Below are 19,691 nucleotides of genomic sequence, written 5' to 3' on the forward strand. Positions count from 1 at the left end.
ATTCTTAAAGGGGATGTCCAGAATTCAAAACCAACATGGCTGCTTCTTCCATAAGCAGCACTGCACGAGAGGCCGTCACTGGAGCTGTAATACCGCACACGACCTGTGGACCAAAGAGGCGTTGTTCAGGCAGTGAGCGGCCATCTTTGTCTAATCCTGGACTGCCCCTTTAAGGTGCTGAAGCTCCCGCCTCTGGGATACAATTACGGGTCATTAAGTCTGAGGAGCTCCTGGGATAAGACGCTGGGTGCTCGCCAGGCTCCGGAGTCTCCACAGTGACCTCCATTATTATAGAAATCCCACCGTGGCACGGCGCCACCAGAAAGTAATGTCATAACTGATGTGGCCGGACTTCACAGGGGGCAACCACAAGTTGTTTCTATGACAACCGTCCCAATTTCACATCAGTGCATACACAGAAACCAATTAGAGCTCAGCTTTCACTTTCCCAGAGGAAGTCTGACCATGAAAGCTAAGATCTGATTGGTTGCTATGAAGAGCAACATGCAAGAAGAGTTACGATTGGTTGCTATAGGGAAACAAGGCTTTAAAGAAGTTAAAGCTAAGTCCTGATTGGTTGCTTCGGGCCACACAGTACCACTATCCACAGGTAACAAGGCTGAATGCTGGTGTTTGTAGTGCGGACGCCCAGGGTGTAAGGATGACGACGAGATGCCGCCATGTTAGATCTGTGTGACAGAGGCGCCAGACTGCGAATATGGAGAGAGATCCGCGACAACACTCCGCGACAGTATCACACAGGATGAGATTAGATACACAACTCATCAGGCAGTATCACACAGGATGAGATTAGATACACAACTCATCAGTCAGTATCACACAGGATGAGATTAGATACACGGCTCAGCAGTCAGTATCACACAGGATGAGATTAGATACACGGCTCAGCAGTCAGTATCACACAGGATAGGATTAGATACACGGCTCAGTAGTCAGTATCACACAGGATGAGATTAGATACACGGCTCAGCAGTCAGTATCACACAGGATAGGATTAGATACACGGCTCAGCAGTCAGTATCACACAGGATGAGATTAGATACACGGCTCAGCAGTCAGTATCACACAGGAGAGGATTAGATACACGGCTCAGCAGTCAGTATCACACAGGATGAGATTAGATACACGGCTCAGCAGTCAGTATCACACAGGAGAGGATTAGATACACGGCTGAGCAGTCAGTATCACACAGGAGAAGATTAGATACACAGCTCAGCAGTCAGTATCACACAGGATAGGATTAGATACACGGCTCAGCAGACAGTATCACACAGGAGAGGATTAGATACACGGCTCAGCAGTCAGTATCACACAGGATAGGATTAGATACACGGCTCAGCAGTCAGTATCACACAGGATAGGATTAGATACACGGCTCAGCAGTCAGTATCACACAGGATAGGATTAGATACACGGCTCAGCAGACAGTATCACACAGGAGAGGATTAGATACACGGCTCAGCAGTCAGTATCACACAGGATAGGATTAGATACACGGCTCAGCAGTCAGTATCACACAGGATGAGATTAGATACACAACTCATCAGGCAGTATCACACAGGATAGGATTAGATACATGGCTCAGCAGTCAGTATCACACAGGATAGGATTAGATACATGGCTCAGCAGTCAGTATCACACAGGATAGGATTAGATACACGGCTCAGCAGTCAGTATCACACAGGATAGGATTAGATACACGGCTCAGCAGACAGTATCACACAGGATGGGATTAGATACACGGCTCAGCAGACAGTATCACACTGGATAGGATTAGATACACGGCTCAGCAGTCAGTATCACACAGGATAGGATTAGATACACGGCTCAGCAGTCAGTATCACACAGGAGAGGATTAGATACACGGCTCAGCAGTCAGTATCACACAGGATGGGATTAGATACACGGCTCAGCAGTCAGTATCACACAGGAGAGGATTAGATACACGGCTCAGCAGATGGTATCACACAGGATAGGATTAGATACACGGCTCAGCAGATGGTATCACACAGGATAGGATTAGATACACGGCTCAGCAGTCAGTATCACACACGAGAGGATTAGATACACGGCTCAGCAGACAGTATCACACAGGATAGGATTAGATACACGGCTCAGCAGACAGTATTACACAGGATAGGATTAGATACATGGCTCAGCAGTCAGTATCACACAGGATAGGATTAGATACACGGCTCAGCAGTCAGTATCACACAGGAGAGGATTAGATACACGGCTCAGCAGATGGTATCACACAGGAGAGGATTAGATACACGGCTCAGCAGACGGTGTCACACAGGATAGGATTAGATACACGGCTCAGCAGACAGTATCACACAGGAGAGGATTAGATACACGGCTCAGCAGTCAGTATCACACAGGACAGGATTAGATACACAGCTCAGCAGACAGTATCACACAGGAGAGGATTAGATACACAGCTCAGCAGTCAGTATCACACAGGAGAGGATAAGATACACGGCTCAGCAGTCAGTATCACACAGGATAGGATTAGATACACGGCTCAGCAGTCAGTATCACACAGGAGAAGATTAGATACACAGCTCAGCAGTCAGTATCACACAGGAGAGGTTTAGATACACGGTTCAGCAAACAGTATCACACAGGAGAGGATTAGATACACGGCTCAGCAGTCAGTATCACACAGGATAGGATTAGATACACGGCTCAGCAGATGGTATCACACAGGAGAGGATTAGATACACGGCTCAGCAGTCAGTATCACACAGGATAGGATTAGATACACGGCTCAGCAGATGGTATCACACAGGATAGGATTAGATACACGGCTCAGCAGATGGTATCACACAGGAGAAGATTAGATACACGGCTCAGCAGTCAGTATCACACAGGAGAGGATTAGATACACGGCTCAGCAGACAGTATCACACAGGGTAGGATTAGATACACGGCTCAGCAGTCAGTATCACACAGGATAGGATTAGATACACGGCTCAGCAGTCAGTATCACACAGAAGATTAGATACACAGCTCAGCAGTCAGTATCACACAGGAGAGGTTTAGATACACGGCTCAGCAGACAGTATCACACAGGGTAGGATTAGATACACGGCTCAGCAGTCAGTATCACACAGGATAGGATTAGATACACGGCTCAGCAGTCAGTATCACACAGGATAGGATTAGATACACGGCTCAGCAGTCAGTATCACACAGAAGATTAGATACACGGCTCAGCAGTCAGTATCACACAGGAGAGGATTAGATACACAGCTCAGCAGTCAGTATCACACAGGAGAGGTTTAGATACACGGCTCAGCAGTCAGTATCACACAGGATAGGATTAGATACACGGCTCAGCAGTCAGTATCACACAGGAGAAGATTAGATACACGGCTCAGCAGTCAGTATCACACAGAAGATTAGATACACAGCTCAGCAGTCAGTATCACACAGGAGAGGTTTAGATACACGGCTCAGCAGACAGTATCACACAGGGTAGGATTAGATACACGGCTCAGCAGTCAGTATCACACAGGATAGGATTAGATACACGGCTCAGCAGTCAGTATCACACAGGATAGGATTAGATACACGGCTCAGCAGTCAGTATCACACAGAAGATTAGATACACGGCTCAGCAGTCAGTATCACACAGGAGAGGATTAGATACACAGCTCAGCAGTCAGTATCACACAGGAGAGGTTTAGATACACGGCTCAGCAGTCAGTATCACACAGGATAGGATTAGATACACGGCTCAGCAGTCAGTATCACACAGGAGAAGATTAGATACACGGCTCAGCAGTCAGTATCACACAGGAGAGGATTAGATACATGGCTCAGCAGACATTATCACATAGGAGAGGATTAGATACACGGCTCAGCAGTCAGTATCACACAGGAGAGGATTAGATACACGGCTCAGCAGTCAGTATCACACAGGAGAGGATTAGATACACGGCTCACCAGACAGTATCACACAGGAGAGGATTAGATACACGGCTCAGCAGACAGTATCACACAGGAGAGGATTAGATACACGGCTCAGCAGATGGTATCACACAGGATAGGATTAGATACACGGCTCAGCAGACAGTATCACACAGGATGAGATTAGATACACAACTCAGCAGTCAGTATCACACAGGATAGGATTAGATACACGGCTCAGCAGATGGTATCACACAGGAGAAGATTAGATACACGGCTCAGCAGTCAGTATCACACAGGATAGGATTAGATACACAGCTCAGCAAACAGTATCACACAGGAGAGGATTAGATACCCGGCTCAGCAGACAGTATCACACAGGAGCGGATTAAATACAGCGCCTTTCCCTGGACTGGCTTGGCTATATACAGTATATATACATGTATCCGAGCAGTGGGTATGGGGTGGGTACAGGGGCGGATATGGGGGGCACAGGGCCGCAGCTGTCCCTCCGCAGCTGTCTCTCCGTGGCCAGAGGCTGCACATATCCCGCACATTCCTGCTATGATGAGGCGTGACGTGGTGAAGCCTCGGGCTACAGACTCATCCACCAGGAACTCCCCAGCAGCCATGGTGGCGCGGCCATGTGCACGGGACGCCATGACAAGCATGATGGCGCCATTCCCACGTATTATCAGCATGTCGCACTAGGGCTGCAGGTGCATTATAAGAATCGCACCAGTAGGGGACGTCACTGAAGAATTGCTACATGAGAGCTAACAGGACCCCAGCAGATTGCTGAGCGCAGCTCTGGTGGTGACTAGAGTACACCTAGGATGGCTCTATTGCTGAGCGCAGCTCTGGTGGTGACTAGAGTACACCTAGGATGGCGCTATTGCTGAGCGCAGCTCTGGTGGTGACTAGAGTACACCTAGGATGGCTCTATTGCTGAGCGCAGCTCTGGTGGTGACTAGAGTACACCTAGGATGGCTCTATTGCTGAGCGCAGCTCTGGTGGTGACTAGAGTACACCTAGGATGGCGCTATTGCTGAGCGCAGCTCTGGTGGTGACTAGAGTACACCTAGGATGGCTCTATTGCTGAGCGCAGCTCTGGTGGTGACTAGAGTACACCTAGGATGGCGCTATTGACCGGTCTGACAAGTGGATTGTGCTTCTTCAGGCTGTGCGGGGGTCACCACTTCCTGCACTATATGTCCGTCCGTGACTCATTGCCCCGCTGGCGACCACTTCTGATTCGTCAGCGAGCGGCGGCGGTGACGGCTCCTCGGCTTCGCCACATCCTCCTCAGAACCTCCAATACCTCAAGGAAAGGAAGAAAAACCTCACAGTCACTGAAGGAAGCTCCAAAATCCAGAATGACAGTGACGTAAGAATACGACAGCACCGAGGACGGGCGGAGAGGCCACTGATCGGAGGGCAAAGTACACTGTGACGAAAACTCAGCTCAGGAAATGACAGAAAGTGAATCACTGCAATCGCTGACCCCCGGGTCACCAGGACGCCGAGGGAGAACTGACCGCATCTTTCCATGTATAGCGATGGGACGGCGTGGGTTTTCTCCAGTATACGGGGGTACAGGAGGGTATATACGGCCCTGCTCCAGTATAGGGGGGTACAGGAGGGTATATACGGCCCTGCTCCAGTATACGAGGGGTACAGGAGGGTATATACGGCCCAGCTCCAGTATATGAGGGGTACAGGAGGGTATATACGGCCCAGATCCAGTATACGGGGGTACAGGAGGGTATATACGGCCCTGCTCCAGTATACGAGGGGTACAGGAGGGTATATACGGCCCAGCTCCAGTATACGGGGGTACAGGAGGGTATATACAGCCCAGCTCCAGTATACGGGGGGTACAGGAGGGTATATACGGCCCAGCTCCAGTATACGGTGGTACAGGAGGGTATATACAGCCCAGCTCCAGTATAGGGGGGTACAGGAGGGTATATACGGCCCAGCTCCAGTATACGGTGGTACAGGAGGGTATATACGGCCCAGCTCCAGTATAGGCGGGTACAGGAGGGTATATACGGCCCTGCTCCAGTATACGGGGGTACAGGAGGGTATATACAGCCCAGCTCCAGTATACGGGGGTAGAGGAGGGTATATACGGCCCAGCTCCAGTATACGAGGGGTACAGGAGGGTATATACGGCCCAGCTCCAGTATACGGGGGTACAGGAGGGTATATACGGCCCAGCTCCAGTATATGAGGGGTACAGGAGGGTATATACGGCCCAGCTCCAGTATGCGAGGGGTACAGGAGGGTATATACGGCCCAGCTCCAGTATACGGGGGTACAGGAGGGTATATACGGCCCAGCTCCAGTATACGAGGGGTACAGGAGGGTATATACGGCCCAGCTCCAGTATGCGAGGGGTACAGGAGGGTATATACGGCCCAGCTCCAGTATACGAGGGGTACAGGAGGGTATATACGGCCCAGCTCCAGTATGCGAGGGGTACAGGAGGGTATATACGGCCCAGCTCCAGTATACGGTGGTACAGGAGGGTATATACAGCCCAGCTCCAGTATAGGGGGGTACAGGAGGGTATATACGGCCCAGCTCCAGTATACGGTGGTACAGGAGGGTATATACGGCCCAGCTCCAGTATACGGGGGTACAGGAGGGTATATACGGCCCTGCTCCAGTATACGGGGGTACAGGAGGGTATATACAGCCCAGCTCCAGTATACGGGGGTAGAGGAGGGTATATACGGCCCAGCTCCAGTATACGAGGGGTACAGGAGGGTATATACAGCCCAGCTCCAGTATACGGGGGTACAGGAGGGTATATACGGCCCTGCTCCAGTATACGGGGGTACAGGAGGGTATATACAGCCCAGCTCCAGTATACGGGGGTACAGGAGGGTATATACGGCCCAGCTCCAGTATACGAGGGGTACAGGAGGGTATATACAGCCCAGCTCCAGTATACGGGGGTACAGGAGGGTATATACGGCCCAGCTCCAGTATACGGGGGTACAGGAGGGTATATACAGCCCAGCTCCAGTATACGGGGGTACAGGAGGGTATATACGGCCCTGCTCCAGTATAGGGGGGTACAGGAGGGTATATACGGCCCTGCTCCAGTATACGAGGGGTACAGGAGGGTATATACAGCCCAGCTCCAGTATACGGGGGTACAGGAGGGTATATACGGCCCAGCTCCAGTATACGGGGGTACAGGAGGGTATATACGGCCCTGCTCCAGTATACGAGGGGTACAGGAGGGTATATACGGCCCAGCTCCAGTATATGAGGGGTACAGGAAGGTATATACGGCCCAGCTCCAGTATACGGGGGTACAGGAGGGTATATATGGCCCAGCTCCAGTATACGGGGGTACAGGAGGGTATATATGGCCCAGCTCCAGTATACGGGGGTACAGGAGGGTATATACGGCCCAGCTCCAGTATACGGGGGTACAGGAGGGTATATACAGCCCAGCTCCAGTATACGGGGGTACAGGAGGGTATATACGGCCCTGCTCCAGTATACGAGGGGTACAGGAGGGTATATACAGCCCTGCTCCAGTATACAGGGGTACAGGAGGGTATATACGGCACTGCTCCAGTATACGGGGGGTACAGGAGGGTATATACGGCCCTGCTCCAGTATACGGGGGTACAGGAGGGAGGAGGGTATATACAGCCCAGCTCCAGTATACAGGGGGTACAGGAGGGTATATACGGTCCAGCTCCAGTATATGGGGGGGTACAGGAGGGTATATACGGCCCTGCTCCAGTATATGGGGGTACAGGAGGGTATATACGGCCCAGCTTCAGTATACGAGGTACAGGAGGGTATATACAGCCCAGCTCCAGTATATGGGGGTACAGGAGGGTATATACAGCCCAGCTCCAGTATACAGGGGGTACAGGAGGGTATATATGGCCCTGCTCCAGTATACAGGGGGTACAAGAGGGTATATACGGCCCTGCTCCAGTATACGGGGGTACAGGAGGGTATATACGGCCCTGCTCCAGTATACGGTGGTACAGGAGGGTATATACGGCCCTGCTCCAGTATACGGGGGGTACAGGAGGTTATATACGGCCCTGCTCCAGTATACGAGGGGTACAGGAGGGTATATACGGCCCTGCTCCAGTATACGAGGGGTACAGGAGGTTATATACGGCCCTGCTCCAGTATACGGGGGTACAGGAGGGTATATACAGCCCAGCTACAGTATACGGGGGTACAGGAGGTTATGTACGGCCCTGCTCCAGTATACGGGGGGTACAGGAGGTTATATACGGCCCTGCTCCAGTATACGAGGGGTACAGGAGGGTATATACGGCCCTGCTCTAGTATACAGGGGTACAGGAGGGTACAGGAGGTTATATACGGCCCTGCTCCAGTATACGGGGGTACAGGAGGGTATATACAGCCCAGCTACAGTATACGGGGGTACAGGAGGTTATATACGGCCCTGCTCCAGTATACGGGGGGTACAGGAGGTTATATACGGCCCTGCTCCAGTATACGGGGGTACAGGAGGGTATATACAGCCCTGCTCCAGTATACGGGGGTACAGGAGGGTATATACGGCCCTGCTCCAGTATACGGGGGTACAGGAGGGTATATACGGCCCTGCTCTAGTATACAGGGGTACAGGAGGTTATAAACGGCCCTGCTCCAGTATACGGGGGTACAGGAGGTTATATACGGCCCTGCTCCAGTATACGGGGGGTACAGGAGGTTATAAACGGCCCTGCTCCAGTATACGGGGGTACAGGAGGGTATATACAGCCCAGCTACAGTATACGGGGGTACAGGAGGTTATATACGGCCCTGCTCCAGTATACGGGGGGTACAGGAGGTTATAAACGGCCCTGCTCCAGTATACGGGGGTACAGGAGGGTATATACAGCCCAGCTACAGTATACGGGGGTACAGGAGGTTATATACGGCCCTGCTCCAGTATACGAGGGGTACAGGAGAGTATATACAGCCCAGCTCTAGTATACGGGGGGTACAGGAGGGTATATACGGCCTTGCTCCAGTATACGAGGGGTACAGGAGGGTATATACAGCCCTGCTCCAGTATACAGGGGGTGCAGGAGGTTATATACGGCCCTGCTCCAGTATACGGGGTACAGGAGGGTATATATGGCCCTGCTCCAGTATACGGGGGGTGCAGGAGGGTATATACAGCCCAGCTCCAGTATACGGGGGGTGCAGGAGGTTATATACGGCCCTGCTCCAGTATACGGGGTACAGGAGGGTATATATGGCCCTGCTCCAGTATACGGGGGGGTGCAGGAGGTTATATACAGCCCAGCTCCAGTATACGGGGGTACAGGAGGGTATATACAGCCCAGCTCCAGTATACGGGGGGTGCAGGAGGTTATATACAGCCCAGCTCCAGTATACGGGGGTACAGGAAGGTATATACGGCCCTGCTCCAGTATACGAGGGGTACAGGAGGGTATATACGGCCCTGCTCCAGTATACGGGGGATACAGGAGGGTATATACGGCCCTGCTCCAGTATACGGGGGGGGGGGTATAGGAGGGTATATACAGCCCAGCTGCAGTATACTGGGGTACAGCTAATATACGGCCCTGCTCCAGTATACGGGGGTACAGGAGGGTATATACGGCCCTGCTTCAGTATACGGGAGTACAGGAGGGTATATACGGCCCTGCTCCAGTATACAGGGGTACAGGAGGGTATATACGGCCCAGCTCCAGTATACGGGGGTACAGGAGGGTATATACGGCCCTGCTCCAGTATACGGGGGTACAGGAGGTTATATACGGCCCTGCTCCAGTATATGGGGGGGGGGTGGGTATAGGAGGGTATATACAGCCCAGCTGCAGTATACAGGGGGCACAGGAGGGTATACAGTGGGGCAAAAAAGTATTTAGTCAGTCAGCAATAGTGCAAGTTCCACCACTTAAAAAGATGAGAGGCGTCTGTAATTTACATCATAGGTAGACCTCAACTATGGGAGACAAACTGAGAAAAAAAAATCCAGAAAATCACATTGTCTGTTTTTTTATCATTTTTTTTTTGCATATTATGGTGGAAAATAAGTATTTGGTCAGAAACAAAATTTCATCTCAATACTTTGTAATATATCCTTTGTTGGCAATGACAGAGGTCAAACGTTTTCTGATAGTCTTCACAAGGTTGCCACACACTGTTGTTGGTATGTTGGCCCATTCCTCCATGCAGATCTCCTCTAGAGCAGTGATGTTTTTGGCTTTTCGCTTGGCAACACGGACTTTCAACTCCCTCCAAAGGTTTTCTATAGGGTTGAGATCTGGAGACTGGCTAGGCCACTCCAGGACCTTGAAATGCTTCTTACGAAGCCACTCCTTCGTTGCCCTGGCGGTGTGCTTTGGATCATTGTCATGTTGAAAGACCCAGCCACGTTTCATCTTCAATGCCCTTGCTGATGGAAGGAGGTTTGCACTCAAAATCTCACGATACATGGCCCCATTCATTCTTTCATGTACCCGGATCAGTCGTCCTGGCCCCTTTGCAGAGAAACAGCCCCAAAGCATGATGTTTCCACCACCATGCTTTACAGTAGGTATGGTGTTTGATGGATGCAACTCAGTATTCTTTTTCCTCCAAACATGACAAGTTGTGTTTCTACCAAACAGTTCCAGTTTGGTTTCATCAGACCATAGGACATTCTCCCAAAACTCCTCTGGATCATCCAAATGCTCTCTAGCAAACTTCAGACGGGCCCGGACATGTACTGGCTTAAGCAGTGGGACACGTCTGGCACTGCAGGATCTGAGTCCATGGTGGCGTAGTGTGTTACTTATGGTAGGCCCTGTTACATTGGTCCCAGCTCTCTGCAGTTCACTCACTAGGTCCCCCCGCGTGGTTCTGGGATTTTTGCTCACCGTTCTTGTGATCATTCTGACCCCACGGGGTGGGATTTTGCGTGGAGCCCCAGATCGAGGGAGATTATCAGTGGTCTTGTATGTCTTCCATTTTCTAATTATTGCTCCCACTGTTGATTTCTTCACTCCAACGCTGGTTGGCTATTGCAGATTCAGTCTTCCCAGCCTGGTGCAGGGCTACAATTTTGTTTCTGGTGTCCTTTGACAGCTCTTTGGTCTTCACCATAGTGGAGTTTGGAGTCAGACTGTTTGAGGGTGTGCACAGGTGTCTTTTTATACTGATAACAACTTTAAACAGGTGCCATTACTACAGGTAATGAGTGGAGGAAAGAGGAGACTCTTAAAGAAGAAGTTACAGGTCTGTGAGAGCCAGAAATCTTGATTGTTTGTTTCTGACCAAATACTTATTTTCCACCATAATATGCAAATAAAATGATAAAAAAAACAGACAATGTGATTTTCTGGATTTTTTTTTCTCAGTTTGTCTCCCATAGTTGAGGTCTACCTATGATGTAAATTACAGACGCCTCTCATCTTTTTAAGTGGTGGAACTTGCACTATTGCTGACTGACTAAATACTTTTTTGCCCCACCGTATATGGCCCAGCTACAGTATACAAGGAGTACAAGAAGGTATATACAGCCCTGCCACAGTATACGGGGGTACATGAGGGTATATACGGCCCTGCTCCAGTATACGGGGGTACAGGAGGGTATATACGGCCCTGCTCCAGTATACGGGGGTACAGGAGGGTATATACGGCCCTGCTCCAGTATACGGGGGGGGGGGGGGTATAGGAGGTTATATACAGCCCAGCTGCAGTATACAGGGGCTACAGGAGGGTATATAAAAGCACTGCTCCAGTATACATGGGGCACAGGAGGTTATATACAGCCCAGCTACAGTATACAAGGAGTACAAGAAGGTATATACGGCCCTGCTCCAGTATACGGGGGTACAAGAGGGTATATATGGCCCTGCTCCAGTATACGGGGGGGGGGGGGGGTATAGGAGGTTATATACAGCCCAGCTGCAGTATACAGGGGCTACAGGAGGGTATATACGGCCCTGCTCCAGTATACATGGGGCACAGGAGGTTATATACAGCCCAGCTACAGTATACAAGGAGTACAAGAAGGTATATACAGCCCTGCTCAAGTATACGGGGGGTAAAGGAGGTTATATACGGCCCAGCACCTGTATACGGGGGGTAAAGGAGGGTATATAAAGCACTGCACCAGTATACGGGGGGCACAGGAGGATATATACTGCCCTGCTCCGGTATACAGGGGGCACAAGAGGTTATATAAGGACCAGCTCTACTATACGAGGGGTACAGGAGGGTATATACGGCCCAGCTCCAGTATATGGGAGGTACAGGAGGGTATATATGGTCCTGCCACAGTATACGGGGGTACAGGAGGTTATATACAGCCCAGCTCCAGTAAACAGGGGGTACAGGAGGGTATATACAGCCCTGCCACAGCATACGAGGATACAGGAGGGTATATACGGCCCAGCTCTAGTATACGGGGGCTACAGAGAGTATATACGGCCCAGCTCTAGTATACGGGCGTACAGGAGGGTATATACGGCCCAGCTCTAGTATACGGGGGCTACAGAGAGTATATACGGCCCAGCTCTAGTATACGGGCGTACAGGAGGTTATATACGGCCGAGCTCTAGTATATTGGGGGCACAGGAGGTTACATACAGCCCAGCTCCAGTATACGGGAGGTACAGAAGGTTATATACAGCCCAGCTCCAGTATACGGGAGGTACAGAAGGTTATATACAGCCCAGCTCTAGTATACAGGGGGTTACAGGTTATATATGGCCCAGCTCCAGTATACGGGGGTACAGGAGGTTATATACAGCCCAGCTCCAGTATACGGGGGTACAGGAGGTTATATACAGCCCAGCTCCAGTATATGGGAGGTACAGAAGGTTATATACAGTTCAGCTCTAGTATACAGGGGGTTACAGGTTATATATAGCCCAGCTCCAGTGTACGGGGGTACAGGAGGTTATATACGGCCCAGCTTCAGTATACGGGGGTACAGAAGGTTATATACAGCCCAGCTCCAGTATACGGGGGTACAGAAGGTTATATACAGCCCAGCTCCAGTACACGGGAGGTACAGAAGGTTATATACAGTTCAGCTCTAGTATACAGGGGGTTACAGGTTATATATGGCCCAGCTCCAGTGTACGGGGGTACAGGAGGTTATATACGGCCCAGCTTCAGTATACGGGGGTAGAGAAGGTTATATACAGCCCAGCTCCAGTATACGGGGGTACAGAAGGTTATATACAGTTCAGCTCTAGTATACAGGGGGTTACAGGTTATATATGGCCCAGCTCCAGTGTACGGGGGTACAGGAGGTTATATACGGCCCAGCTTCAGTATACAGGGGGGTTACAGGTTATATACGGCCCAGCTCCGGTATACGGGGGGGGGGGTTACAGGTTATATACAGCCCAGCTCCAGTAAACGGATGTTTATACAGCAGAGCTGATTATTGATGTGTAATAATCTCCGCTGACGTCGTCCCCATTGTTCTGCGAGCACCGTCACCTCCAACAACTAGAAATCTGACTGTTTCCTTTATATCAGGACGAGAGAACCTGAGGGGAAGCAGCAATGTCCTCACATGAATGAGGAGCCATCCGGGAGGAAGCGGACGCCCGCAGGGGGCGAGGTTACAGGGCTGCGATCCTGTGATCACATGGGACCCCCACATGGGAGAGCACCATGGCGTAGGGGCAGAGACCCTGACTCCAGCGATGTGTCATTACTGGACCGCTTGCTGCAGTTTTATCAGTAGATCATCCAGTACGAGCCCCCCTCAGGAATAAGGACCCTTCCTAGTAGGATAGGAGTAACGTCAGGACATCCAAAAAACGACAGACCCCCCTAATGTCAAGACGCATGAAAAAGGCTGCGATGTCCCCCCTCCCTCCAAACGTCAGGACCCCGTCACCAGTGCCCCCTACTTTAGCAACAGCCCCAAATACCCCAATTACAATCGATTAGGCGTGAGGCCCCCAACACCAAGAAGGGAGAACGTCCCCTGACCACAAGCCACGACCCCCACAGTCCCGAGGCTAAGAACGAGCTCTGCCTGTCTCCAGCCTGCACTGGCTGATAACAGAGAGCCACAGAGCTGCAAAACAGATGCAGAGAGCGAAGAGCAGGGCGGATCTGCAGGCCGTATATATACCCTCCTGTACCCCCCATATACTGGAGCAGGGTGGATCTGCAGGCCGTATATACCCTCCTGTACCCCCCATATAATGGGGCTGGGCAGATCTGCAGGCCGTATATATACCCTCCTGTACCCCCCGTATACTGGAGCAGGGTGGATCTGCAGGCCGTATATATACCCTCCTGTACCCCCCGGTATACTGGAGCAGGGTGGATCTGCAGGCCGTATATACCCTCCTGTACCCCCCGGTATACTGGAGCAGGGCGGATCTGCAGGCCGTATATACCCTCCTGTACCCCCCATATAATGGGGCTGGGCAGATCTGAAGGCCGTAAATACCCTCCTGTACCCCCCATATAATGGGGCTGGGCAGATCTGAAGGCCGTAAATACCCTCCTGTACCCCCGTATACTGGAGCAGGGTGGATCTGCAGGCCGTATATACCCTCCTGTACCCCCCGTATACTGGAGCAGGGTGGATCTGCAGGCCGTATATACCCTCCTGTACCCCCCGTATACTGGAGCAGGGTGGATCTGCAGGCCGTATATACCCTCCTGTACCCCCCGTATACTGGAGCAGGGTGGATCTGCAGGCCGTATATACCCTCCTGTACCCCCCGGTATACTGGAGCAGGGTGGATCTGCAGGCCGTATATACCCTCCTGTACCCCCCGTATACTGGAGCAGGGTGGATCTGCAGGCCGTATATACCCTCCTGTACCCCCCGTATACTGGAGCAGGGTGGATCTGAAGGCCGTATATACCCTCCTGTACCCCCCCCCCCCATATATTGGGGCTGGGCAGATCTGCAGGTAGTATATACCCTCCTGTACCCCCCATATACTGGAGCAGGGTGGATCTGAAGGCCGTATATACCCTCCTGTGTACCCCCCCCCCCATATATTGGGGCTGGGCAGATCTGCAGGTAGTATATACCCTCCTGTACCCCCCGTATACTGGAGCAGGGTGGATCTGCAGGCCGTATATACCCTCCTGTACCCCCCGTATACTGGAGCAGGGTGGATCTGAAAGCCGTATATACCCTCCTGTACCCCCCCCCCCATATATTGGGGCTGGGCAGATCTGCAGGTAGTATATACCCTCCTGTACCCCCCATATACTGGAGCAGTGTGGATCTGAAGGCCGTATATACCCTCCTGTACCCCCCCCCCCATATATTGGGGCTGGGCAGATCTGCAGGTAGTATATACCCTCCTGTACCCCCCATATACTGGAGCAGTGTGGATCTGAAGGCCGTATATATCCTCCTGTACCCCCCGTATACTGGAGCAGGGTGGATCTGCAGGCCGTATATCTACCCTCCTGTACCCCCCATATAACGGAGCTGGGCAGATCTGAAGGCCGTATATACCCTCCTGTACCCCCCATCCCAAACCCGCCCCCTCCCCCCCCCCCATATACTGGAGCAGCGCGGAGCTGTTATCAAAGCCTGGTCCTGCACAGGATGACTCCGGGGTCACAGAGTCACATGACTGCAGCTGTCAACAGGACCAAAATGTCACAATCTCACGATGTACACAGCTTGTGCTCTCTGGTATCAGCCATCAGACAGGAGATCCCGGGAACTATCCAAATCATTCATCACTAACAGCACTGAATAACTCAACTCCCCCCCGTACATCGGCGGCTGCTCCTGACAACAGGATTTCATGAGACAAAAGTTGTCAGACTACATCACAGATAACATAGGGCAGGGGTCCGCCTTATCCATGAGCCTCACTAGGACTACTGCATAAAAGTGAGCCAGAGGCCAGACGACGCAGAGGGGTCCGACTACTCCCAGAGGCCAGACGACGCAGAGGGGTCCGACTACTCCCAGAGGCCAGACGACGCAGAGGGGTCCGACTACTCCCAGAGGCCAGACGACGCAGAGGGGTCCGACTACTCCCAGAGGCCAGACGATGCAGAGGGGTCCGACTACTCCCAGAGGCCAGACGAGGCAGAGTGGTCCGACTACTCCCAGAGGACAGACGACGCAGAGGGGTCCGACTACTCCCAGAGGCCAGACGATGCAGAGGGGTCCGACTACTCCCAGAGGCCAGACGACGCAGAGGGGTCCGACTACTCCCAGAGGACAGACGACGCAGAGGGGTCCGACTACTCCCAGAGGCCAGACGATGCAGACGGGTCCGACTACCACCAGACAACACAGAGGGGTCCGACTACTCCCAGAGGCCAGACGAGGCAGAGTGGTCCGACTACTCCCAGAGGCCAGACGAGGCAGAGGGGTCCGACTACTCCCAGAGGCCAGACGACGCAGAGGGGTCCGACTACTCCCCGAGGCCAGACGACGCAGAGGGGTCCGACTACTCCCCGAGGCCAGACGACGCAGAGGGGTCCGACTACTCCCAGAGGCCAGATGACGCAGAGGGGTCCGACTACTCCCAGAGGCCAGACGACGCAGAGGGGTCCGACTACTTCCAGAGGCCAGACGAGGCAGAGGGGTCCGACTACTCCCAGAGGCCAGACGAGGCAGAGGGGTCCGACTACTCCCAGAGGCCAGACGACGCAGAGGGGTCCGACTACTCCCACAGGATAGACAGCGGCAAGGGGTCCGACTGCCACCAGAGGCCAGACAACAGCGAGGGGTCCGACTACTCCCACAGGATAGACAGCGGCAAGGGGTCCGACTGCCACCAGAGGCCAGACAACAGCGAGGGGTCCGACTACTGCCAGAGGCCAGACGACGCAGAGGGGTCCGACTACCACCAGAGGCCAGACAGCAGCGAAGGGTCCAACTACCACCAGAGGCCAGACAACGACAAGGGGTCTGACTACTCCCAGAGAACAGACGAGGCAGAGGGGTGCGACTACTCCCAGAGGCCAGACGAGGCAGAGGGGTGCGACTACTCCCAGAGGCCAGACAACGCAGAGGGGTCCGACTACCACCAGACAACACAGAGGGGTCCGACTACTCCCAGAGGCCAGACGACGCAGAGGGGTCCGACTACTCCCAGAGGCCAGACGAGGCAGAGGGGTCCGACTACTCCCAGAGGCCAGACGACGCAAGGGGTCCGACTACTCCCAGAGGCCAGATGACGCAGAGGGGTCCGACTACTCCCAGAGGCCAGATGACGCAGAGGGGTCCGACTACTCCCAGAGGCCAGACGACGCAGAGGGGTCCGACTACTTCCAGAGGCCAGACGAGGCAGAGGGGTCCGACTACTCCCAGAGGCCAGACGAGGCAGAGGGGTCCGACTACTCCCAGAGGCCAGACGACGCAGAGGGGTCCGACTACTCCCAGAGGCCAGATGACGCAGAGGGGTCCGACTACTCCCAGAGGCCAGACGACGCAGAGGGGTCCGACTACTCCCACAGGATAGACAGCGGCAAGGGGTCCGACTACCACCAGAGGCCAGACAACAGCGAGGGGTCCGACTACTGCCAGAGGCCAGACGACGCAGAGGGGTCCGACTACCACCAGAGGCCAGACTACTCCCAGAGGCCAGACGACGCAGAGGGGTCCGACTACTCCCAGAGGCCAGACGACGCAGAGGGGTCCAACTACTCCGAGAGAACAGACGACGCAGAGGGGTCCGACTACTCCCAGAGAACAGACGACGCAGAGGGGTCCGACTACTCCCAGAGGCCAGACGACGCAGAGGGGTCCGACTACCACCAGAGGCCAGACAACGACGAGGGGTCCGACTACCACCAGAGGCCAGACAGCAGCGAAGGGTCCGACTACTCCCAGAGAACAGACGAGGCAGAGGGGTCCGACTACTCCCAGAGAACAGACGAGGCAGAGGGGTCCGACTACTCCCAGAGGCCAGACAACGGCGAGGGGTCCGACTACTCCCAGAGGCCAGACAACGGCGAGGGGTCCGACTACCACCAGAGGCCAGACAGCAGCGAAGGGTCCGACTACTCCCAGAGAACAGACGAGGCAGAGGGGTCCGACTACTCCCAGAGAACAGACGAGGCAGAGGGGTCAGACTACTCCCAGAGGCCAGACGACGCAGAGGGGTCAGACTACTCCCAGAGGCCAGACGACGCAGAGGGGTCCAACTACTCTGAGAGAACAGACGACGCAGAGGGGTCCGACTACTCCCAGAGAACAGACGACGCAGAGGGGTCCGACTATCCCCAGAGGCCAGACAACGGCGAGGGGTCCGACTACCACCAGAGGCCAGACAGCGGCGTGGGGTCCGACTACTCCCAGAGGCCAGACAACAGCGAGGGGTCCGACTACACCCAGAGGCCAGACAACAGCAAGGGGTCCAACTACTCCCAGAGGCCAGACAACAGCGAGGGGTCCGACTACCCCCAGAGGCCAGACAGCAGCAAGGGGTCCGACTACTCCCAGATGCCAGACAGCGGCGTGGGGTCCGACTACCTGAAGGATGCAAATAAAGAAATAAAGGCCCAGCACATCTAAGCTAGTGTAAACAGGAGACCACTGACAGGGCATTACTGCCTGGAGGATGCGGTGGTTGGAGTTTTCCGCAAAGTTCTAAACTTTGTTCTATAAAAAAATTGTAAACAATGTTCCTTTAAGAAACCTGTTATAGTAAGAGACCTAGCACTGAACTTTAGGCAAGATGCAGCAGGAAAAATGTATTGTAGTAAATACAGGAAAACGTTTCGGTCAATTGTGACCTTAATCAGTTACAGGAGGTTATTAAATAAAAGCCGGGAACGGTAATAATAATCGCTGCACGATCATATATCAAAATTAGTTCAGCGTTGTTGTTGTTGTAGGCAAACCTGCTATGAGCAAATAGGAAGATTCCTGGAGCTGCAGTGCTCTCCGACGCGGCATCCACTGCTCACTGCTGACCGGAGGCCTCGCCGCTGATCGCAGGCCTCACCGCTGATCGCAGGCCTCACCGCTGATCGCAGGCCTCACCGCTGATCGCAGGCCTCGCCGCTGACCGCAGGCCTCACCGATGATCGCAGGCCTCGCCGCTGACCGCAGGCCTCGCCGCTGACCGCAGGCCTCACCGCTGACCGGAGCCCTCGCCACTGACCGAATCCTTCACCGCTGACCGCAGACCTCGCCGCTGACCGGAGGCCTCGCCGCTGATCGCAGGCCTCACCGCTGATCGCAGGCCTCGCCGCTGACCGCAGGCCTCACCGCTGACCGCAGGCCTCACCGCTGACCGGAGCCCTCGCCACTGACCGAATCCTTCACCGCTGACCGCAGACCTCACCGCTGACCGGAGCCCTCGTCACTGACCGAATCCTTCACCGCTGATCGCAGGCCTCGCCGCTGACCGCAGGCCTCACCGCTGACCGGAGCCCTCGCCACTGACCGAATCCTTCACCGCTGACCGCAGACCTCGCCGCTGACCGCAGGCCTCGCCGCTGACCGCAGGCCTCACCGCTGACCGGAGCCCTCGCCACTGACCGAATCCTTCACCGCTGACCGCAGACCTCGCCGCTGATCGCAGGCCTCGCCGCTAACCGAATCCTTCACCGCTGATCGCAGGCCTCACCGCTGACCGGAGCCCTCGTCACTGACCGAATCCTTCACCGCTGATCGCAGGCCTCGCCGCTGACCGCAGGCCTCACCGCTGACCGGAGCCCTCGCCACTGACCGAATCCTTCACCGCTGACCGCAGACCTCGCCGCTAACCGAATCCTTCACCGCTGATCGCAGGCCTCACCGCTGACCGGAGCCCTCGTCACTG

At 53.7% G+C, this 19,691-nt stretch overlaps 1 protein-coding gene across 2 annotated transcripts in view; it reads right to left on the reverse strand.

The window, feature by feature from the left end:
- Positions 1 to 19,691, reverse strand: part of INPPL1 (inositol polyphosphate phosphatase like 1) — a 73,307-nt gene that overhangs the window by 52,074 nt on the left and 1,542 nt on the right. The gene's annotated exons all lie outside the window — the stretch shown is intronic.

The sequence above is a fragment of the Ranitomeya imitator genome, chromosome 3 (genome assembly GCF_032444005.1).
Source record: "Ranitomeya imitator isolate aRanImi1 chromosome 3, aRanImi1.pri, whole genome shotgun sequence".
NCBI lineage: Eukaryota > Metazoa > Chordata > Amphibia > Anura > Dendrobatidae > Ranitomeya > Ranitomeya imitator.